The sequence below is a fragment of the Hipposideros armiger genome, unplaced genomic scaffold (assembly GCF_001890085.2).
Source record: "Hipposideros armiger isolate ML-2016 unplaced genomic scaffold, ASM189008v1 scaffold_607, whole genome shotgun sequence".
Lineage (NCBI taxonomy): Eukaryota > Metazoa > Chordata > Mammalia > Chiroptera > Hipposideridae > Hipposideros > Hipposideros armiger.
Genome location: NW_017731957.1, coordinates 1198167 through 1222319, shown reverse-complemented (window position 1 = coordinate 1222319; position 24153 = coordinate 1198167). Strand labels below are relative to the sequence as shown.

General features: G+C 45.0%; 1 long non-coding RNA gene across 1 annotated transcript in view; it reads left to right on the top strand.

Moving 5' to 3' along the window:
- The window catches only part of LOC109371984 (uncharacterized), a 52754-nt gene extending 28607 nt beyond the window's left edge, over window positions 1–24147 (top strand). Inside the window, exons 2-3 of the long non-coding RNA XR_002121977.1 lie at window positions 10758–10930; window positions 23950–24147. This is a non-coding gene — a long non-coding RNA (uncharacterized LOC109371984). The remainder of the gene's footprint in view (window positions 1–10757; window positions 10931–23949) is intronic.
- Window positions 24148–24153: the final 6 nt, after the last annotated feature.

Genomic DNA, 24153 nt, shown 5'->3' with positions numbered 1-24153 from the left:
ATGAATGTCATTGTCCCTGAAGACCTTCCAGTGGGACAAAGTATGGAGGTGGAGACAGTGATACTGACGGTCAGACCCTGTGCAGGCCTGGGCTCATGTGTGTGTGTGTCTTAGTTTTTAACAAAAAAGTTTAAAAAGTAAACAAAATAAAATAAAATAAAAATAGAAAAAAGCTTCTAGAATAAGGATAAAAATATTGAAAATATTTTTGTACGGCTGTACAATGTGCTTATGTTTTAAGCTAAGTGTTGATACAAAAGAGTCCAAAATTTTAAAGTATTAAAACATTTATAAAGTAAGAAAGTTACAGTAAGGTAAGATTAATTTATTATTGATGAAAGAAAATTTTTTTTATAAATTTAATCTATCTTAAGTGTGCAGTGTTTATAAAGCCTACAGTAGTGTACAGTCATGTGCTAGACCTTCACATTCACTCTGTCTCACTCATTGACTCACCCAGAGCAACTTCCAGTCCTGCAGCCTCCATTCATGGTAAGTGCCCTGCACAATTGTGCCATTATTTATTTTTTATACCGTATTTTTATTGTACCTTTTCTATGTTTGGATACTTTTAGATATGCAAACATTTACCATTGTGTCACAACTGCCTACAGTATTCAGTACAGTAACATGCTGTACAGGCTTGTAGCCTAGGAACCACAGGCTATGCCATAGAGTCCCACCATAGTGGGCTGTACCACCGAGGTTTGTGGACCTCGTGGCACTCTGTGATAAAATCGCCTAATGAAACATTTCTCAGAACATATCCCCTCGTTAAGCGATGCATGACTGTACTGAAAGTTTGACAACATTGTTATCAACATTCTTAAGTGCCTGCAATTCTTTGAATCATAGATGTTTATGGCTGGAAAAGTCCATAGAGGCTACCTGGTTTAGCCCTGCCATAGAGGTAATTGAGAAACAGGTATGGTTTGCTCAAGGTCAGCAGTTCATGCCGACCTGGGATTAGGTGTTTGAGCTTCCTGCTCAGTGCTCTTTCCCACATCCCACCCCTCCCTTGCTGTTCACCCTAATTTATTGCAGGTCTTATTTGTGCAGTCTCCTCTAATTGGTTTATGTTCACATGACACTCTCTTCAGGATAAGATTACACTTTTTTTCCACATTACTTCCCCATCCTCTCTCCTCTCCCCCAATGCTGTAGAGTTGGTGCTGCAGAGGCTCCAGCTGAAACCAGTTAAAAAGGACTTCCTGCCAAGTGACTTTTGCTCAAGCAGCAGGTCTGAGGAGCTGGGGATGGAGGGTCTAGGTCGTATTCTTTCTGAGATGTTACACCTCACCTTGAGCTAATTTTGTCAGGCTCAAAAATGTGCCCAAGTCCCTCTGTAAATACTCGATCACAGAAGGTCAGATTTAGACATTTACAAGGTAGTCCTATGCTTCTTTGACTGTGCTCCAAGGAATCTTAGAGGTTTCTCAGGGGGTGCCTTCCATTTGACCTCTCATAGCAGGCGGGCTGGGGAGCAGAGCAGACCCAGATTTAGGCCTGCATCCCCTCCCCTGAGTTTTTTATTCAATTGGGTGTTCTGTGTAAGGTTTCTTGTGAAGAAAGGGTTTTGAGGCTACACAATGTTTACAAATCTAGTCCAGCTCTCTCATTTTAAAAATGGAGAAAATTGAGGTTCAGAAGGAGAGAAGAGGAGGCTGTAATCACTCCGTGCAGAGCTCTCCAACCAGTTAGTGACAGAAGCAGGGCTGGAAGCCTGATCAGCAGACTGTCCCCAATACCTTGTAGCAATGATCAGGTCCCTCTAAGAAGCTGTATTTTTCACTTAATTGAGAGGTTGAGCTATTGGAACGAACTCTATCATGGTTGCTTGTCTGGGAAAGGAAAGGTACAAAATCAATACTTATTAAGTGACTACTCTGTAACAGACACTGAAAACATAGACATTCACTCGTTCAGAGCAGAGTTTTTGGACACCATGTGTGTGCCAGCCACTTGGAAGAGAGACTGCCCTTGCCTGCAAATTCTTTCATTTAAGCCTCACAATAAGGCAGCAAGAGATGCTGTAACATGTTTCAGGGATGACTGCTCTGAGGGGTAAGTGACTTTCAGGGTAGCACACAGCTGGTAAGTGGCAGAGCCACATCTGAACCGACATCTATTGAACTCCACATCTGCTGTGCTGGGCCACATCGTGTCCTAATCGTTTTAGTTTTTAAAGGCTCAGGAAGTTAGCGCTGCCAGTTGTATGTGAGCCTTCCACTTGAAACTCAGTCCAACAAACAAACAAAAACCTTGAACCTTCCCTTATCTATTTGGAAAGTGGTTGGTCTCCCCTCCGTGCCTGCTCCCTGGGTGGATGGGTTTCCTTCAGTGGTGTTCCCTCACAGTCCTAACCCGTCTCCCTAGTCAGGTTTTCATGATTCACCCATAGGCAGCTTAGCCTGGGTCCTGCTCACAGTGGAAAACATTGCTCATCCAGCTGCTCAGCTTCAGGGTGGGTCTTGGAGCAGTTGTCCCTTGGGGATAAGGGCAAGGCTGAGCGCTATGATGTGAACATGAGAGATGGAGAGATAACAGTCACGTGCTGTGGGAACAGAAACTGTTTTCGTGCACCAGGGAGCCAACCTTTGGTGGTATAAGAAATGTTCAACTGGCCTTGTCTCTCGAAAGACAGTGAGTCTCAAAAGAGCGCTAGCAACGTCTGAAGATGTGTCAGCGTTACCTGTTCAGCCATATTTCAGGCTTCTTCCAGCTGCATCTTGTCCAGCATCTGGCTCTCTAAGTATTCCTCACTGAGACCAGGAGTCATTCTGAATCGACTGGGCTGATGTGGGTGCCAGGAGGAGAGGGGATGATGAAAAGCGAACGGGAAGGGAAGCACAGGGTTTGTGCCGACTCTACTGGGAAATGTGATGGTTGCCATTGCTTTGAACACTGGTGTTTTCAGTTGTAGTACCTGGGATCTTTTTCCTTGCTCTCAGGAGATGCCGTTGGTAAAAGTTGGTGGTAGTGATAGCTTGATGGGGACTGGGCCATGGCTATGTGGTCTGAATATTAAGGCTTGTACTTGAGGCTTGCTTTGCAAGCTATAGAGGTAAATATGTTGTCCCTCAATTTTAAAAATTAAACCATACATCTTCATGAAAATGTTTGAACTTAAATTGTAAGCTGAATAAATTATTCCAAGTGAGCACAAAAAAGTATGAAGAAATTAAGACCACAGTCTCTTTGGGCATAATTCTCATTAATTTTTAGCTAGTTGCTAATTTATAACCATCTTCTCTCCCACTGGAAAGAGATAATTTTCTGTATTACTTCCGAAAAAGAATGAAGCACTTTCCTCCCCAAGGTAGCTCAATCTGAATATTTATTCCATTCATTTTTAACAACTTTTTAGCAAAGACATGGCAACCCTCAATAAAGTCCCTCTGGGCAGAAGTTCAATGTCAATAGTGAGACCTGGGAGTGGGCCCGGAGGCTCTGGACAGCAGAAGGTTGTTGGAACTGCTGTGGTTTGGACAGCAGCAGTGGCCGCTATACTTATCCCCCCAGTATCTGTGAGTGTACCCCTGACCCCCGACACCCACCCCAATCCAGGCTCTGTAACTATGTGAGCACATACCTGTGGCAGGGGCCTGTCAGTCCCCATTTTCTGAGCACGAGCGGAGGAGCAGAGGGAATGCACAATAAACACAGTATTCTACATTTTCCTCCTGCTTTCTGACCTGCATTTTCCCATTGGAGGATGCTGGGTAGAATCCTAACCAGGATAGAGCAGGTTGCCCACTCAGAGGGACAGCTGTTACTTGGCAGCGTTGGAATTCATTGCAGAGCCCTCCCGATATCCTCTTTGCTTGTAATTGCCATGAACACTAGCGTGGGCCAACATAAATCATCCAGGCGTGGCATTTAAGCCATGTTACATATGGGAAGGTTTTCCTTTGTTTTTAAATAGAGTCCATCTCTATTCTTTGGGTGCTTCTTTGCCTCTTCTGCCATGGATTTCTGTCTTTCCGGGAGAGCCAGTTCAGGTCCCAGGACATTCAAAAGCATCAGGAATGGGCAGGCCTGGACCTCTCGGGGCAACATTCCTCGCAACTCTCTTAAGAGCTTAAAGATGTGGAACTGGGGCAACTGGTAATGTTTTCAGTGTTTGGTACACAGCCAGGGTCCTGAGCTCTGGGAACAGCCTTATTTAGCTCTATTTGGATTAGGGGCTCCCAAGAAGTTGGTGCAGGGAGAGAAGAACAATCACCACCCAGTCATAGACAGCAGCCAAATGAACAGCTCTAAAGAGTCAGCCGACAAAAGAGAGGGAGTCCAGTGAAACTGCTTTGGACCAGCTTTCAGAGGAGAACGTTTTCTTCCCAAATGCTCTGCATCTGCCTGGATGGCAGCCAGAGCCTGGGAACAGCACAGCGCTGGTATGCTTTGGGTGAGGCTTGTGGCCATAGCAACAGGATGGGAGCGACCCGGTCCCTGAGGATGAGAACAGCGGATAAGATACCGATCAGGCAGGAGAAGCGGGGGTGGAGAGGTAAAAGTTGGACCTGAAGAATGGAACCATTTATTGTTGTGGATAAATCCCCAGCCCCCACACAGGGCAGGACTTAAGGTCCGTCTCGGATTTGGATTGAGGCTCGCTCAGAACTCCTTCCCTCCAATGAGCAAGTGTAGCTCAAACCAGAAGCTCGTTAAACCCTGAGACTATGATCAACCCCTTGACTTGTTTCCATCAAACAGTAAATTAACTGCTTTAGTACTGACCGTGGGCCACTGACCTCTTGTGGGCTAACCTTTATTGAAATATTTATGTGAAAGATGCTCTCCAAGGACATTGTATCCAATAAGAGGATACATGTTATTTCCTTTAACCCATTCTTTAGTAAGTCTCATTTTCACCCTGATGTGAAAGAGATGATACCCACCCCATCTAGAGATGTGCTGCATGTGGGAAGCCTGCGATTTGAGCTCTGTGCTCAGGTTGAAAAATGTGAGTTCTCTTTCCAGCAATGCCATGACCCTTCACATGACTGCTCTGAGCCTCAGTTTCCTGATCCATAAAATGAAGGTGGTGAGGTCATCTACAAGGACCTCTCTAGTTCTGACTTTCTGTATGTCTGTGGACCATAGAATAAAAGATTATAAGACACTTTTATTGGTTAAGTCTACTTCATTTTCTATTTCCAGTTCCTTGACGCCATCAGCTGGAGTTGAGGACAAGTTCTAAAAGTGGATAGGTTTTTGTTTTTTTTGTACCATCCTTCCCTCTCTCCCTCCACTCTTTTCCTTTCTTTCTCCTTAACTCTTGCAAATGTCATCTCGTCTCACCACTTGATGGGAGTTTTGTTAAGGTAGGCAATAGTAAAAAAAGTCATTTATCTTTCGCCAGTCTTATCTGCTCACCTACCAGATGACCCCAACACTCCTGAAGGCCTAGATCCCCTGGCTGACTTCTCCTGTCTACGCATTCCACAGCAGGTCACCCATCAGAACCTTCATGCCTTCTTTTGTCCCAATGACCCTCACCCCAGCCCTGACATTGCAGCATTTGAAATCGTTTATCTGAGGCGGTAATTCACAATCTTTGCTCTAGAATGGAATCAGCCTAGAAATTAAAACAACAACCCAAAAAAACCCCCCAAAAAATACATGCCTGGAGGATCCGATTCAATTGATTTTCATTGGTATTTTTAATGTTCCCCAAGTGATGCGCATGTGGAATCACTCTGAAAGCTACTATTGGAAGGGAATAAACCCCTTGTTATTGAATGTATGTCATCCTTACCATATGACGAGGGAGGTTACTTTCTTGTATTCTGACATGATTGCTCTGTTGAGGTATGCCCCTTAGACGTGAGATCACTCCCTGAGGTAGGCAGCCTCTCAGAGGGCCCCCCAGTGATCCCCACTTCCTGGTATTTACACCCTTGTGTAATCCCATCCCCTTAACCTGGGCTGGACGTAGTGACTTTCTTCTAATCAATAGCACATGGCAACGTGATAGAGTGTCACTTCTAAGATTTGGTTACAAAAGACTGTGACTTCTGTCTTTCTCACCTTGTCTGTGTCTCTCTGCCCCTGCCCTTCCCCCTTCCAGAGCTCTTGCAATGAGGGAAGCAAGCCGCTATATTGTGATTAACCCTGTGGAGAGAACCACGTGGCAGAAGATTAATGTTTCTGACCAATAGCCAGTGGGAACCTGAGGCTTGCTGACTTCCCAATATGAGTGAGCTTCAAAGTGAAATGTCCCCACGTGGAGCCTTGTGAAGACCACTAACACTTTGCAACCTTGTGAGAAACTGTGTCACAGTCACCCAGCTAAGCCATGTCCAGATTCCTAGCCCAGAAAAATTGTGAGATAACAAATGCTTGTTATTTTAAGCTAAGTTTTGGGGTCATTTGTTACGTAGCAGTAGATAGCTAATACATCCTGAGAGAAGATAGACAGGAAGGTGTTACTGGGAGGGTCAGGCTTCCTGTCCATTTGGAGGAATGGAGGCGCTTCAGAGTATTCCCGGGAGTGGGTGTTAAACAGACAGGGCCCAGCTTGCTTAGGGTAGGAAGGCAGATGCCCAGTAAGCAGAATCCTGCCCGCTGGACCAGAGCGTCTCGATTATCAGTATGCATTCAGATCACCTGGGGAATCTTGTTAAAATGCTAATTCTGATTCAATAGGTCTGCTTGGGGCCAGGGATGCTACAAGCTATTAGGTGAATCTGATGTTGCTGGTCTGGGGGCCACATCTCAGGGAACAAGGGGCTGTGCTGTCCAGATTCATGTGTCTCTTTCTGGTTACTTCCTTTTTAAGTAGACTTTGTGTTCCAAGTATGACTGTATGGTGCTTCCGGAAGCCTAGGAAGTGGCCTTTGCCTTTGGGACAGAGTTTAGAAGGAGGAGCAGTGCCCCCTTGAGGCCACACAATGGAGGCGGTGGTGAGGGAGAGAGACCTCTGAAGTGAATCAGAGATTTAGGTTTTATCACATAAAGGAACCATTTATATAAGTAAAAATGGTCAATTATTGGAAACTTCATAAAGTTCCAGTTATGAAAAGGTCAAAGAGTAGCCACTTATCCCTACCGAGAGCTCCTCCTTCCAGTGCCAGTCTTGGAGTGTCTGCTTTTAGTTGTATAGATTCCTCAGCAGTGCTTCTCAAACTTCCCTCTCAGGTTCCCCTTACCACAGAGGGACACAAACTGGGCATGTAGCCTGAAGCGGCCAGGAGAACGCTTTTGAAGTCTTTTTTTTTTTTTAATCTTACTATTTCATGTGAATCAATGGAATGTGTTTATTATAATATAAAAATAATTTCCTCTCCAAATGTATCTGTAAAACTGCTGCCTCAGGAAGATGTACTTGGTCGAATCGGTAACCTGGGAATAAGCCCTCCCAGTTGAGAAGTGCTGCTTACACTCCAACTCCCCGATGGTTAACTCTGAAATCTCATCTCCTACTCAGGCCTCTCCCATTTCTTCACCCTTACTGACCTCCTGGTCCTGACCCTGTTCCCTCCACTTTTCCTATTCTCACAGTCTATCAATTCTCTGTTGCCTTCACTCTGTTCTCTGCCAAGTGTGGGTCCAAGGTCAAGCATTTTGACTGTGCTCACAGTCACCCCCACGCTCTGGACCTCCCACCACACTCTCCTGGAAAGACCCCACCCTCTCGCATAAATTCCTCTCTCTTGGACAGACCCCAAACCCGTGGCTAAAACCCACCATTGGTTTGCTCCTCATGGGCTTTTGTGCAGCGGTGTTCCGCTGTGAGAAGGATACCAAACGATTCCCCCAATTTCATGTTCTCCAGCCTATCTTGGGTTCTCCAGGCGGCTCAACAGCTCTTTAACTCCCCATTTCTCCAGACTTGCCTGATGTTAAGTATAGGCTCAGGCTACCCTAATGTGTAGAGTTTTGGTCCCATCCATCCCAGTTGTACGGAGACAGTCTCCAGGGAGGGGTTGAAGAATGTACATTCTGACACTCCCTGCCAGGGATTCTTCTCCTGAGGCAAGCTTGGGAAACACTGCTGTTACTCACCCAGGATGCCCTATTCTAGACCCTCCGTGGCCACTGGGGAGTTGCTCAGCCTCCCCTCTCAGCCCTGAACTGCCTCCCCAGCTAAAGTCAATGTTGCTTCCTTTCTCACTTAGAAGATTAAGGCCATCTGCTCTGTGCTTTCTGAAGTTTCCCACCCTACACCCGCAAACATTCTCCACATTTCCTATCTTTCCCGTTCTCTCCCTGCCATGGACTTCTCTCCCTGGGTCTGGAACCCCCCTGCCCACTCCCCTCCTCCCATCTCCTCTGGCACGTTGTTCTTCGTTACTCCCTTTCGTGTACTGTCAGTGTTTCCCTCATCAGAGGACTTTTAAAAAAAAACTTTGAGCCTTTTGCCTTCTCCTCTCTAAAAAATAAAACATTTTACAGTAACTTAGGTTCTTTCTCAAGCTACCAGCTCACCTTCCACCCCCTCTCACTGCCCTCATTTCATCTCTCTGTGAATGGATGGGTCTCATCTTCCCTCAACCAGCAATGCTTTCACCTTTCCCCTCTCTGGCTCACAAGGTGCCTACGCAGTGCTTCGCAAGCCTTTGCAGTGCTCCAGGGGGCCACTGTGACATTGCCAAATGAAGGTCATGGTTGGAAAGCAAAGGACGCTTGGTTTGCCCTTGGACTGAGCAGTCACACAAATTTTGTTTTCCCTGACACTGCTGCTCTGATCCAAGGCTTTATCCTTGATATCTCCCTGTGAATACACAGGGCCTATCTTTGTATGAATAACTGCAGCGAGCCCAAGGAGAAAGAAAAATGACTGCTCTGGAGGAGAGGAAGTGGCTGAGGCCAGCAGGTGGGTTTCTTTTCACAGATTGTGAATAGGTCCCCGGAGAAGTACCCCAGGAGCTGAGGAGGATCTGGGTCAAATTCCACCTCCAGACTGGGCACATCTACCTTATCCTGATTATTTTTACCCTCACCCACACTCACCGGCCTGATTGGCAATGTTTTTTGACTTTAAACAATTTATTGAGGGGAAATTCACATGATATAAGATTAACCATTTAAAAGTAATAATTCAGTTGCATTTAGTACATTCACGATGTACAACCACCACCTCTATGTAGTTCCAAAACATTTTCATCACCCTAGAAGGAAATCCCTGTTAAGCAGTTTTCCCCATTCTTCCCACCCCCCAGCCCTGGCAATCACCAAGCTGCTTTCTGTTCCTGTGGATTTATCTATTCCGGATGTTTCATATAAATGTAGTCATACAATACGTGACCTTTGTGACTGGCTTCTTTCACTTTAGCATCATGGTTCTGAGGTTCATTCATGCTATAGCATCTGTCAGTATGTGCTTCATTTCATTTTTTCCCCAAATTTTTTCATTGTGGTAAAATACACACAATATAAAATTTACCATCTAAACTATTTTTAAGTGTAGAGTTAGTGGGATTCAGTACATTTATGATGTTGTGCATCCATCACCATCATCCATCTCCGTAACTCTTCATCTTATAAAGCTGGAACTCTGTTCCAGCTAAACACTAACTCCCCGTTCCCCCTCCCCCACCCCCTGGCCACCACCATTCCACTTTCTGTCTCCACGAATGTGACTTCTCTAAGTATCTCATATAAATGGAATGATAGGCAATTCTTCAAGTAATAATAGGTTGTCAGTGTTGCTCACTGGCCCTGTATGTCCTCAGATAGCCTCACAGCTCAGTATTTCCTACATTTTCCCTGGTTATGAAAACCCTGTGTGGCTTGTATGACCAAGGCTGACTGATGAGCTGGAAGCCCCATGTTAGTGGAGACGCCGAGCTGATTCTGACCAAGAACCAAAGGAAAACCCAGGAGAAGCCGGTGCCTCCATCTTTCTCCTTCATATCTTCCCCTGAAAGACCTCTATTACTAGGCAACACTTTCACTGTGATCTATGATGTGTTGTTGGGGATCTTATCACTGCACTCAGATTCTGAAACTAAAACAAGCCTGAAAGAAGGAGGTTAGCTAACCACTCAACTCTTTTCTCTTGCTTCATTTTGGTGACTTCAGAGTAGGCTGTTGGGACAGACACACCTGAGTCTCTCCCATCTTGCCATAGGCATCTTATTAGAATCTTTGATTCACGGAGACCTGAGCAAAGAGAAGTTTCATCAGAGGAAAAGAAAGTTGGATTCAGAGAATGGCTGAAAATGCCCATTAAACAGGCCCTCAAACGGAGCTGTGCTTACTGACAAGAAGCATCAGCACAGAACCATTTTGATGTGCTCTCTGAACCTCCCCTTTCTATGTCCTGCCACAGGACCCCCTGACTACCTCTGTGTACTTTGTTACAAGTTTGGACCATGAGTTATACAAAGGGCAGGATTGTGCATTATTCTTTTTTGTATCCATGACGTCTAGCATAATTCTTGTTCATATTAGAATTTAGTATTTGTTGTTGATAAACCCAGGGCAGTTGTTTATTTATTGATTTTTGTGGAGCCCCTGTCTACCGTAAATAATTCCATTAAAAATGTATTACAAAATCCATGGGACCCCTGTGAGGCATGGCAATTGATTGATTTAGAGTTATAGGTAGAGAAGATGCACTTACATATTTATTATTTATTGTCCTTCCTTTGTAAAGATTCTTCTTAGTGTTCAGGTACCATTTCCTTCTGCTCAGGTCCAGGAAGCCTCTCTTTATGTTCTTTTTTTTTTTTGTTATAAGTCTTGGCTAGTTGTATATCTCTCATGCAACTTGATTATTACTTACAACGCACATCTTCTTGCCTCTGCAGTTCCCTAATACCATGTATTTAATGGTGGTTACATCATTACTCATGACGCTGCCTCATCTACTGTGCATCTGTACATACTGGCTTCCATTGATTCTCTCAAAGTTGCTACTGTGCTTTGTTGATGATGACCACAATCCCAGATCTTACCTGGAGCCTGCAGAAAAATGTGAATGGTAAGTTGTCCTTTGGTCATGAAATTTATTGGTCTAATGCAACTGAGGCCTGACAAGGAGGCCTCAGGACAACCCCATAGGCACAAGTCTCAGAGCCCTTCAGAGCATCTGAGGTAGAGGATTGGAATGTGTTCTGAAGTGGGACATGGGGCCTGCCATCCACACAAGTCCCAGTCAGGCCCAGGAACCTTGCCTGGTTGGCACCATCAGCCTGGTCAATCCCAGGCACCAGAAGACAACTTAGTAAGTTTGGAGAAGGCACTCCAGAGCATAGGACCCCATGAGGCATGGGGTTCAGGCCAAACAATCTGATTGCCTGTATCTAAGGGGCACTAGTGAGTGATCCAACTGTCAGTTCAAGTTCTCCAAGAAGCAGACACCAAGACAGAATTAGATGTGCAAGAAATTTACTTGGGGAAGATGCCTCTGGGGAAAAGGGGAATGTGGCAGGCTAAATAATGCCAAAGATGTCAATGTCCCAATCCCCAGGACTTATAAATATGTTACCACACACAACCATAGGGACTTTGCAGGTGTGATTGAGTTAAGGATCTTGAGTTGGACAGATTATCCTGGATTGTCTGGGTGGGACCTAAATGTAGTCACAGGGTCTTTTGAAGAGGGAGACAGGAGGGCAGAGTCAGAGAAGAAGATATGATGATGAAAACAGGAGTCTGAATGGTGTGAGGAAGGTGCATGAGCCAAAGATATTGGGTGGCCTCTAGACGCTGGAGAAGGCAAGAGATGGAGTCTTTCCGCGAGCCTCTAAAGGACTCTCCCTTAGAGCCTCAGGAAGGAATGCAGCCCGATGATCTATTTCAGACTTCTGACCTCCAGAGCTGTAAAATAATGAATGTGTGTTGTTTTAATCCACTAGGTTTGTGGTGATTTGTTACAGCAGCCACAGGAAGCTAATACAGAGAGGAAGTCAAAGGAAGCTGGGAGAGCCGTTGGGACACAGGAGGGAAGAAAGAGGGAAGGCTGGAGGGCTGGAGAGGAAACCTTGAACTGTGATGAAGATTTTAGAAAGTTTTGGGAGGCCAATGATGAGTCTTTGAGCCCCATTTCCTGAGACAGTAGCCCTGTGTCTTCTGGGGACCAGTGGCCAGCATCCCTGCCATGCTCAGTCACTGGCTAGGAAGAGGTGGATTTTGGTTTCGCAGCTAAGGATGCCCTTTGCTCTCTCAGCAGCCAGGGATCCAAGGGGCATGTTTCATGGCCTCCACAGCTCACTTTTGTGTTGTACAGATCTATCTACTCCACGCACGTTCTGGGAACAGCTCCTATGTGCTTCCCATGGGCCTCTGCTCCAGAGGGGATACTTAGAAGAGGGATGCTAGTAGGAGAGGAGCCAAACTCACAGTCATCCCCTCCCTCCTCCACTATCCAGTCTGATTTCTTCTCACTTTTATCTCTCATCTCAGCAGATCTTGGTGGCTTACCTGGTGGTCTGACCCACACCTCACTGCTGGAGGGTCCTGACCCCTTTTCAGCCTGTGGTTGCTAGGAGTGTCTGTTCACAGTTACTAAGGGGCAGCAGTACCACGGGGCATCTAAGGGGATCCCTGGGGTTCACCTGAATTTCTCCTGCATATTTTGCAAAAGGAACCATGAGTCCTGCTGCTGCTCAGGGTCACCAACCACTGCCAGGATGGTGGTTCTTCTCACCTGCAGGCATGTGGACACAGAAGTCCAAGGTGCTGTGGTTTTTAGTGTAATGGGAAGCACTAAATTCCCCAGAGGCAACTGGGAGTGATGGTAAGCAGGGCCCACACCTGATTTCACTCCTTGGTCCCCAGATCCATGTATTCTTCCTGGTGGGGACACGTACCATCAGTGTCTCTAAAGTAATGTTTCCTGAAGGATGGCATTTTATCCTTTCAGAAGACTGCCTCTGAACTGTCACTTCAACTGCACTGTTTGAAGGCTACTCCAGCATTCTATGAAGTCACTTCTAGATGGTGTAGTATGTGATAGGACCCATGTCTGTGGATCAGGCATCCTGGAAGCCTTGGCTGGTGGTGCTGGTTGAGGCCCTTTAGGCAGTAAAAGCAAACCCATACCTGGAATAGTTATATATCCTGTGAAGATGAACTGAGGGCTCTTCAAACATGGAAGGGGTCCAGTGGAGTAGATTTATCACCAGGTAGCTAGTAGTCTCTATATCAGGGCCTCAGCAAGGTCTCTGTCATGGGCAGGTTGGACTTTCAGAGGCTGCAGGAACTCCACTGATCTTGGCAAATGAGTTCATGCAGCTGGGCCCCAGCACAGTCTCCATCTTGGCCACTGTGGCTGTTCCATTTGTATGCTTATTGCGTCAGTTCTGGGTTGACCAGTGATGAAGGCTGGCTAATGAGAGGTGGCCAAGTAATTTTGTAATGATCTACTTGGGCATTCAATGCCCCTTTTGTGGTGGATACTTTCTGGTGGGTGTAAACATGTGATACAAAAACCTTCAGATTTCATGCCCATTCCCTTATGTCCTTCCACATGCTTTACTGGTCAGATGGGATACCACTCCCAATATGGCCATAGGTGCCAGCTGGGGAAGGGGCCCTGGTACAGACGTGGTGAATAACATGGGGGTCTGGGCCACCATCTCATGCAACTTACTTGTGCCTATGGTTCTGCCTGGGTTTGATCCCAGATGTACCATTTCCATCTTATAATGCATCTTGTCCCACTACTGATACCTCCAGCCTCATAGGTCTACCAGATCACATGGTTCCGTCAGTAGGTTGTGCTTGCACTGCAGTCTGGACTTGATCCACAGCCCTTTCCTACTCCAGGCTCCATTCAGTGTTAGCATCTTCCTGTGCCACCCAGTGTATGGGCTGGAGCAGTATCCCTAGAATGTGTTGCCTTCAGAATCAAATAAGTACACAGGCACTGTGCTTCTTTGTGATAGGGCATGCAAGATGCAGCAATCTGTATTTTGCTTTGGAGGGTATGTTCAGGAATGCCCCTAATCATTGGATCCCTAAAACTATTATATTAAAATGCAGGTCCCTGCATCTTCATTGGGTTTATCTCCCATCCTCTGCAGGGCATGTATCTTATCAAAGTCTCCAGTTAACTAGCCACCTATTATTTCTTCTGTATAGTCACCATGATATTATGCCCTGTGGGCTATTCAGGTGGTCTGCATATCTTCAAACTATTTTATGACAGAAGGCAGGAGAGTTCATACAGTCCTGAGACAAAGATCTAGTTAAATGTTGTTTTCTATCCAACATGAATATAAGCTGTTTCTAATCTTCCTTCATGATTGGAATTGAAAAGAATGCATGTGCCAGGTCGATGACTCCATGCCATGGGTCATGTCTGGCATAACAGCTGCAGTCAGGGCTACTATTTGTTTTATTTGTTGTAGGTTACAGTCATCCCTTAGGATCTATTCAGTTTCTGCAGGGGCCAGACTGGTGAATTAAATGGAGATATTATTGGCACCACTACCTTGTACACTTGAGGTCTTTAATGGTGGCACAAATTTCTGCCATCCCCCTCAGAATGCAATATTGGTTTTGATTTACCACCTTGGGTGATGGGGTATTTAGTGTTCTCCACTATGATATGTCTACTCCACGGGCCAGCGACACAATGCTGAAGCTAATTCCACTACCAAGAATATCAATTACAAGTTTGCACTGAGGGAACAAACAAATGACCACAGACATGTAAGTGGACCCAGCAGGGCCACTGTGAGCCGGACACTAACCAGGACTCCATTTATTGCCTGGCCCTATAGGCCTCCACTCTAACAGGGGAGCCATGATGACACTTTGGATCTCCAAGTGTCAATGTCAACGCAGGCCCTATGTCCAATAGCCCTTGAACTGTCTGGGTCTTCCCCTTTTCCCAGGGATTACTCACCCAGTAAAAGACCTCTGGGTAAGAATCATTGTTATGGGTTGAAATGTGTCCCCCCAAAGAAGTTATGTTGAAGTCTTCACCCCCATCCCCGTGGCTGTGACCTTCTTTGGAAATAGGATCTTTGCAGATTTAACCACACTAAGATGAGTTCAGTTCATTAGGGTGGGCCCTAATGCAGTAAGATCTGAGTCCTTATAACAGGAAAAATGTGAACACGGAGACAGACATGCACAGAGGGAAGATGATGTGAAGACATAAGAATAAGTTTAGGTGAAGATGGAGGATTGGAGTAATACACCAAGGAAGGCCAAAGATTGCTGGCAAACCACCAGAAACTAGGAAAAGACAAGGAAGAATTCTCCTCCAGGTTTTAGAGGGAGCATGGCCTTGCCAATGCCTCAGACTTCTGGTCTCCAGAACTGTGAAATAATAAGTTTTGTTGTTGAAAAACCATCTAATACAGCTAGCATCACAGTACAGCTTGCCATGGTGTAGAGATCTACCTCTGTAGTCAATGGGTTCTGAATCTGAAAATTGGCTCAGATCGAGAAACTAAATACGGGATCATGATGTTTTAGTGGGACAGCCTCTGCAGCCTCCTGCTACTCTGTCCTTGCCTTTATTGTAGGTATTAAGCAGCACCCTCCCTGGCTGCCTGTTTATTTTGCCCTTGGGGAGGCCAGGCTCTGTTAACCATCTCCACAGCTCCCTTATGGTCATGTATCTTCCGCTGCTTCTGTGACCTCCTCAGTGAGTAGGGTAGTTGCAGCCTCAGAGCTTTTGGTGGTTAAGCACAGTCTCCTGGATGCTAATATTTCAGGGTCCTCTCTCATTCTACCCATGGATATCCATGAGCCCAGCTCTGCAGCCACCCTTCCTACAGTTACCCCTGGCCTGCAGAGCAGGGACACCTCTTAGCAGCGTGGTGATGCTGATGCCCCCTCACCAGTGCATCCCCAATAGCCTTGGTGAACAGTGTGTCACCTGGGCTGCCTTTTGAGCGCCATCCTCTGCCTCGCTCAGCATCCACCTGCTAAGGCAGCTCGGAAATTTCTACTTCACCCAGCACTGCCCATCGGTTTCTCCAGCACAGAATATGTCCATCCCCTGCCTTGCCAAGATGTTAAATCCTGACTCTGGAGAAATTGCCATTGAGTCAATGAATTTCTGCTTTCTTCAGTCTTACATTCTGGCCCCCTTGATCAAGTCCCCTCAAAATTCAGTGCCAGGAGTGCTCCCCTAGCTCTTGCCAGTAGATATGGGTAATTCTTGCTGCAGCTCTGGTGTGTAATTTCTTTCATTCCCTATTGGGCACAGCACATCCCTAAACAGGTTACGCTGGGCTTGGCTAGAGTTACCACCTAGGAGTGGAGCAAAGAGGTGGGGACTTCCTGAGGGGCACCAGGGAGACTGGGAGGACCCTCAATGAAGTGCAGGTTTAACCCCAGTGGAGGGCACAGGAAAGGAAGAGCACCTATGGTTCAGGTCTAAGAAAGTTTTGGCTGGGTTGGTGGGGAGTCTTAAATATCCCAAGTTGTTCATTAAAGGAGTCCTGCATCTCCCAGACACAAGGCATCCCCTCCCTTCTGATTGCAAGACACTCAGATCCTGGTTTATGAAATGAGGCTGATATTTATTATACAGAGAGCTGTGAGGGTGGAATGAGATAATGCCTGAAAATGTACCCCACTGAGGATGGCAAAATATTCCACTCTCCTTTCCACATCCAAGGTAGATGTCATAAGTTCATGATAGCGTTCTCCCCCAGGGAAACCTGATTCAGCCCCTGAAACATTCTCGATATAATGTAGCAAATAGTCTCTGAAATGAAATCTTATTCCCAAACAGGATCTAGGCACCAGCCTGACTCTCTGTCCCCAGAAAACTCTTTGTTGGAAGTCCCAAGACATTTCAAGGGTTTATTAATCTGGTAGCTATGTTTAATGAGTATATTCTGTAACTTCCAGGTATTCTGTTAGGATACTATTATCCAAACAGTGCACAGCAAAACTTTGGTTCATGGGGAGGACATTCGTTTCCTCAAGTTCTTTGCCAATTTTTGATGTAGGGAAGTTGAGGGTGGAGGCTCTGGTAACCATGGTGAAGAGAGGAGGGAGGACAGTTGGATGTGTCCGTATGCAGAAACAGAATGGGCGGGGTTGTGGGCTGGGTTGTTGAAGGGTCTATTTCTCTATGGGGTGAAGTGAAGTTATGTGCTTCTCTGAGGGTCCCTACAGGGTCACAGGTCTCTGTCAACTGAATGAAAGTTTAGAAATATTGTGTTATGGCATTTGATCCCAAAGTCTTCTGTATTTAGTAGAATGAAGATGAAGGGGAAGGGACAAATATTCTTCTGTCGGCTTCTTTCTCTTTCACTCTCCCAACCAATCAGACTGGCCTTTGGTGGAATGGAAATGGATTCTTTTCAAAGCAGCCTGTGGGTTCTATCAACACACACACACACACACCACTACCACCACCACCACCGCTACCACCAATGTTTTCAGCAGTGTTCATACAAGGGGCATTGCAAGGAGGCTGGAAGTATTTCCTGAGTCAGCAGAGCTCCGGCCATGCTGTGTATTAATAGCTTACCAGCTGACACATATGCATGATATCTGATAGTGACACCATTTTCTCATTGTTGTATCAATTTTTTTTTTCTTTTTGACTGATGGAGGAAATCGGTCACAATCTCATCCCTTCCTCCTTTCCCCTAATGGCATTCCTCTGTGTACATTTTTCTATTTAACTCCTTGGTGTCAAGGAAAGAGAATTCTTATAATTTTCAGGCATATAAACTTCTATCTTTAATGCCTGTTGACCTTGAAAGACAATCCTGCTTGCCTTTGGACAGCCTCAGGAAAATCCCTTTCCCTAGCCCCAATTCACCCTTCTGAGGAAGAATCTGTGTCAGGGATGCCTCTTTTTGTGCAACCTATAAGAGACCATGATGGTTATTGGTTAAAATTTGAGATTTCCGTATTTTCTTATGTTTCATTTTCCTCTTGTTCCTTTTATGACATCTGCACGTTTGATTTTTGCTGATTATTTCAGATAAGGATCCTTCTGTATTTAAAGAGGTAACGTGTGTGTGTGTGTGTGTGTGTTGGGAAGGGAAAGGAAGGAAGGAGGGAAGGAAGGAAGGAAGGAAGGAAGGAAGGAAGGAAGGAAGGAAGGAAGGAAGGATAGGAAAGCAAATATTGGGGTGGAAATATAGCACAGTCTCTGCTGGGCCAGCAATATCGACCAGCGTCATTGATGAAGACACCTGGGAAGGATTTTCTAAAGTAATGCTCTTGTGGAATAGGCAGGTGTGGCTGTTTGACTCTATGGAGGGTAGAGTTGCCCAGTTCTAGAGGACTCTGAATCTCAGGATGAGATATTTTCATTTACTGGAGAGTGAAGAGCAATTGAGGCTACACGTGCCAGGGAGTGCTATGTGCAGGCTAGACTAGAGGTGGGGCATTGGGGGTGGAGGGTTGGGGGATCCCTTGGGTGGGAGGTGCATGGCTGGCTGTTGAAATTCCCCAGGCAAAGAGAGAAAGGCCTGAGTTGCGATGGGCCACAGGGACACAATGGAGCAGTTGGACAGGAAGGACATTTCAGAGGTCTGTGCACAGCCACTGAGGGGGTCAGGAGTCCAGGAAGAGGGAGGAGACAGAGACAGCTCCTCCGGAGTCAGAGGATATGATCTGGAAGGTGGCAGGGCCTTTGGGGAGGCAAGACAATCTGAAGAAAGAAGAGATTTTGTGTGGGTAGATGAGATATTTTTGTTTTTGTTTTTGTTTCATATATATAGAGCTTGGAAGTGTGAGCAGAATGCCTGGGAGGAAAGGTACAGTCTGACACAACAAATGTGGGTCAGACCTTCTGGAGAGGGATTTGGACCAAAGATGTGGATATAAGCATCATCTGCTTAGAGGTGGAAATTGAGACTGTAAGAGGAGATGAGACCCCTGAGGGATTGTGATTAATTAGAAAATCCAGATCTCTGAAATCTATGATGACATTTTTATTTGTAGGATATCTATCTATCTATCTATCTATCTATCTATCTATCTATCTATCTATCCATCTTAGTTATGTATGTCATGGGATGAATTGTGTCCCCTCAAATTCATATTTTCCAGTCATAACCCCTACAATCTCAGAATGTGGCTGTACTGGGAAACAGGGCCTGAAAGAGGTGATTAAGAAATTTAGAAACATAGAGAGATGCCAGGACACTTAAAGAGATGCCGAGAAACACGTGCACGGAGAAAAGACCATGTGAAGACTCAGGGAGAGGACGGCCATCTACGGGCCAAGGAGGGGGCCTCAGAAGGAACCACCTCTGCTGACACCTTGATATTTGACTTCTATACATATATAGAAAATCTTTTTTGCCTACAAGAAAACAGAAAAACATAATAGTATAGTTGGAAAGGAGGCTAAATAACACAGGCTCAGAGGAACTACCTGGTGGCAAATGATTTAACAAAGATACATCATATTAGCACTAGTGATTTTTGAGTATGAAGGAAATTTAGATGATCCTTTTATATTTCTTATGCCGAAGGAGTTTTCTAAGGTCTAAGAAACAGATTAGAAATCATGGTAGATATATCTTCCTATGTAGCAACTCACTCTCTGAAATGTGCTATCATGAAATTAGATAAGCAGAGGAGAAATGGGGAGTACACCTGCCTAACATTCACATTCACAAAACTCACTAGGAAGCTAAAGAACAGAATAAACGAACAGACAAAACAGAAATAGACTCAGAGATATAGGGAAAAAACTAACAACGACTGAGGGTTGCTAGGTGGGAGGGGGGTGGAGATGGGGGAGAAGGTAAAGGGATTAGAAAGTACAAATTAGTAGTCACAATATAGCTATGGGAATATGAAAGACAGTTTGGGGAATATAATCAATAATGATGTAAAGGTTTTATAGGGTGTCAGATGGGCACATGTCTTATTAGGGAGACCACTTCATGGACAGTGTAAATGTCTGACCATTGCACTATACATCTGAAGCTGAATAATATTGAATCTCAACCATAATTTTATATATATATATATATATATATATATATATATATATATATATATATATATATATATATACAGTCACGGGATGTGGAGTACTGCATAGAGAATAGAGTCAATGGAATTGTAACAGCTATATACAATGTCAGAGAGGTAGTAGATTGGGGGAGGGAGGTCATCACTTTGTGAGGGTATGTAAATGTCTAACTACTACATTGCTTTGTACACCTGAAACTAATAAAAGAAAAAGAAAACTCCCTAGATGTTTGCATCTTGTGCAGCCATAAAAAAGCTGTGGTTGCTGCAAAGATCTGCCATTTTCCTGCCTCGTGCTGATGACTGGGTAGTGCTGTGTCATGGGCCCATCTGAGGAGTGCCTATCTCATGACTCACATCCTCCTCGGCCTCTGCATCAGGGTCTGTACATGTGGAAAGGAAAGATGGGTGCTGTGCTACTGGCCAGGCCTATCTTGAGCATAAGCACATGACGTGGGCATGTGCAGACCCTGAACTCAGAAGGGTGACATATCCGTGGTCCACAAAGGCCTTGCTGATCCTCCTCTTCTCTAAGCAATCAGAGCTCTTCCATGGTGCTTGGAAAGTTCCACCTGTGCTGGGGTTATTAGGAGGCAATGCACTGTAAGAAAAGCACTTAGCACTGTGCCCCAACCATGGAAAGCTGTCAATCAATGTTAGCATTAACCATTGTTAGTATTCTCGCCATCCCTCTAACTCAGCTGCAAGCTATATGAGGGAAAGATTTGTGTAACCTTGGAATGTGGGTCCCTTACACAACTTAACCATGGTAGGTTCAGTAATGTTTGTTAAATGATTAAGAGTAGGACAACAAGAATTTTCTTCTTAACATCATAGTGTTACAAGTAGTCTTGGTTTTGCTCAGTAGTGTGGGACTGGGCAAGCTGAAATTGTGTGAAGCAATCTCAATAATCAGTGATCAATAATCAATGAGATTGTTTCATGACCTTCAAACCGTTCATTAAAACATTAAGAACTCTCTTACTATTGATTATAGATGTGTAAGGAAAATTTAAAAATAACAAAACAAAAATGTATTTAGCATATTATAATTTAAAACATTAGAAATATTCAGAATAATGTTTTATTTTTTGTAAAAAAATTTCAAGAGTTTTAAACAGTGTTTGCCTACTTCTTATTTTAAAGCTTATGGTGGAAACAAGTCTCTTTTCTATGCTTTTGTGAATTATCATACTCCTTTCTAAATTTGGGTCAGCTTCTAATATTTTATTTTTTGCACTTTCAATGCCATGAAATATCTCAAGGTTCCTTTAATATGACCCTTTTTTCTGCAGCATCCTTACTGTTTTTGTCACAGTCACTTTTCCCATTTATTTCAGTAAGCTCACTAAGCTCCTCTGGCTGCGTGGCTAGAATTTCTCAAGCGACAGCAGCATCAGTACTCGCATGGCCAGGTGTTACTCTGTAACTCTATTCGCATCTGGTTAAACTTGCACTTCCAGCCTTATCACTTTTTGTTTCTTCTGCCTTTGTTGGCTAATTGTCTCTTTTGACTATCCATTCCTGTAAAATGTTATGTGGGTTCATCACAGGATAACAAGGGGGCCACACAACTACATGTTTTGCTGTCTGTGTGTGAACTGATGATAGATTCAAAGGGACCAGTCTCTGAGAGACTCTGAAGGAAGTGACGTGATCGTCCCTGATCATCAAGCACATCTGTAATTTACATAGTGATCTGTGGCCTGAGGAGCAAGCAGCGGAGTTGTACTTGATGCAATTGCTCACAGTTAATATACTGTGGTAACTGATACTGGGACTGTGTTGTTGGGGGACTGGTGTTATTTGACCTCAGGCACCAGGGAGCAACTGAAATTCGTGCATATAGGAAACGTGCAAGAGGAGGAAGGACTGCCTGGACATTCCATAATGTGATGTGTGCCTGATAAAACAGGGCACAGATTATCAGTGAGGTTTTTTGTTACTTTTGACTTTCAGTTTATAGAAGTTCTTGTTGATGGCATCAGGTTGCTTATGTGTGAATGAGTTTCCCCCCACCAAGAAATGGCATTCCCAGTCCTCTTCTTTGAATCCATTGCTCAAAAGACATCTGAGGGAAATGTGCTTACCCGATGCTTTCCACAGAGGCTTCCATGCTGTGCTACTCAGAGTGCATTTCTAGATGGTAATTAAGCATGAGAATCAGGGTTAAGGCTTTTGCAGGCTTTCCCACATTGTGAATCTCCCTGACATATATCATGTTTCCTGGATTCTGAACTGTTTCATTTTAAAAGTGTCATTGAGTTAATAACAGCTTTGTAGGAAGTGTCTTAGCTTGCTCTAGATAAATATATCTACTAAAATAATATATTGTTTGGGATTTCCTGGTTGTCTAAATATGTTTGTAGAAAATTTATCACAATTACCAGAGACTCAAACTCTTGGTCTCCAAGTACAAGTGTAAGGGGCTCCTGAACTATCGTCAGTTGCAAAATGGTGCTCTCCAATGGCGGTGGTCCCTTTCTTTCATAATGTTCCTTACTCTGAGAGGCTACTTAGGTGCCAAATCTACACATTACCAGTTAGGACTCTGGGTTGCACATCTCCCTTCTCTCAACTTGGAATGACTCTCGCTTCCCAACACAGTTCTAAATCCTCTGGGGGGACATCTGCAGGACCTCCCCAGCATTCGAATGTGCTCAACATGGAAATAGGGGCCGATGAGTCTAGGGGCAGGGGCCAGCAGATCAATGTTGCTGCCTTTCATCCTTCAGGCACATGATTCTGAAATGCGCTCCAAACGCCCTGGCAAGCTCTTTCTCCAGGCGTCTGCCTCGGTGGCCAGTTTGATAGCACATCCTTGTATTGACTTTTCCTTTTTCCCTCACTCTGTTCCCTGGCCCCTCTTCCCAGATAAGCTACTGCATGTAACATTCTGCTTTTTGGGAAACCCAGGCTAAGGCAGATGGGGTCTTATAACTAGCCTGGCCCCAGTCTTTGTCTTTGCCTGGGGCCCCTGAATGGGAGTGAGATAAGATGGAGTGCTGTGGTTAAGGTGGGGAAGGTGCAGACGCTCAATGGAAAGGAGTGCTGTGTCCAGGAGCAGAGGGGAAAAAAAGCTGCTCGGGCCAAAAACAGGAGAGAGAGAAAGTGAGAAAGAAGATTATTCACTCTCGCTATATAATGGCCTTGAGCAGTGGTAGGACCTAGACTCCTAGGAATATGGTTTACTAACTGGTCAGGCTGGAAGTTCACCCACAATTATACCACCGTGGTATTAGCGTTTCCTCTAAGTTCCACCCTAGAGAATACAAAACAGCCACATTTCTCAAATTCTTAGCCCTCAGGACACACTTGTAGAGGAGGTAAGACTATTATTCTCATTATAAAGACGGGAAACCAAGGCAAAGTGATTAAATGATCTCCCAAAACCATAATGGAAGTCATTGCTGAGTTTGGGATTATGTTTTGGGCTTCCTGCCCACTACAGCTGGGCCCCACCTTTTACTGGAACCAACCCTGGGGAGGAAGGTTTACTGGGTTTCCTGGAAGGCAGAGGTTTGCATTTGCTTGCCCTGTGTTGGGGCCCTTATCTGGGTGCAGAGAGGAGGCCGTTGCAGTTGGTGTGCCTAAGGAAAGGGAGGGAGAGAAACATTCTGAGCAAGCCAGACATGGGAACCCACTGTGTCATCAATAATCGTCTCCCATGACGGGACTTGCCACTGCCAGAGAAGAGTGTCTAACTCCATGGACACCGAAGGACAGACAGAACTCACTTCTCTACAGACTTGAGTCATGCTAACATACTATTCTTTTAAAAATTATGTTATTTTTTTATGTGTTGGTAAAAAAAAATATATGACTTGGAGAAGAATTAGCTCCACTCAGGAATTTCAATGAAATACAGACAAAAACATGCTTCAGTTTTGTTTTTTCTTAGGGTGGTTCTGATTTATTTTCAGTCTTTGGGGGTGACGACTGGGGCTGTATATTTAAGGAGGCATCAACAGGGGGAACAAAATGTTTTGGCATTTATTAATGGCATTTACATAGGTTACTTTGTTTACCCTTTATGACAACCCTGTGAGACATGTACTATAATTATCCTTTCTGCAGATGAGCAACCTGGAGCTTAGAGAGGATCGGTAACCTGAGCAGCACGGGCAAGCCGAGTGAGAAAACCAGCATCCAAGCGCGGCTGTGCCCGACCCCCACGCCACGGCCGTTCCGCCCCACTGCGCCTCCCAGGCTTCCGAACTGCACTCAGTCTCGCTTCCCACTTCCCACACTGTTGATTGACACTGTGAACAAGCTGCAGAC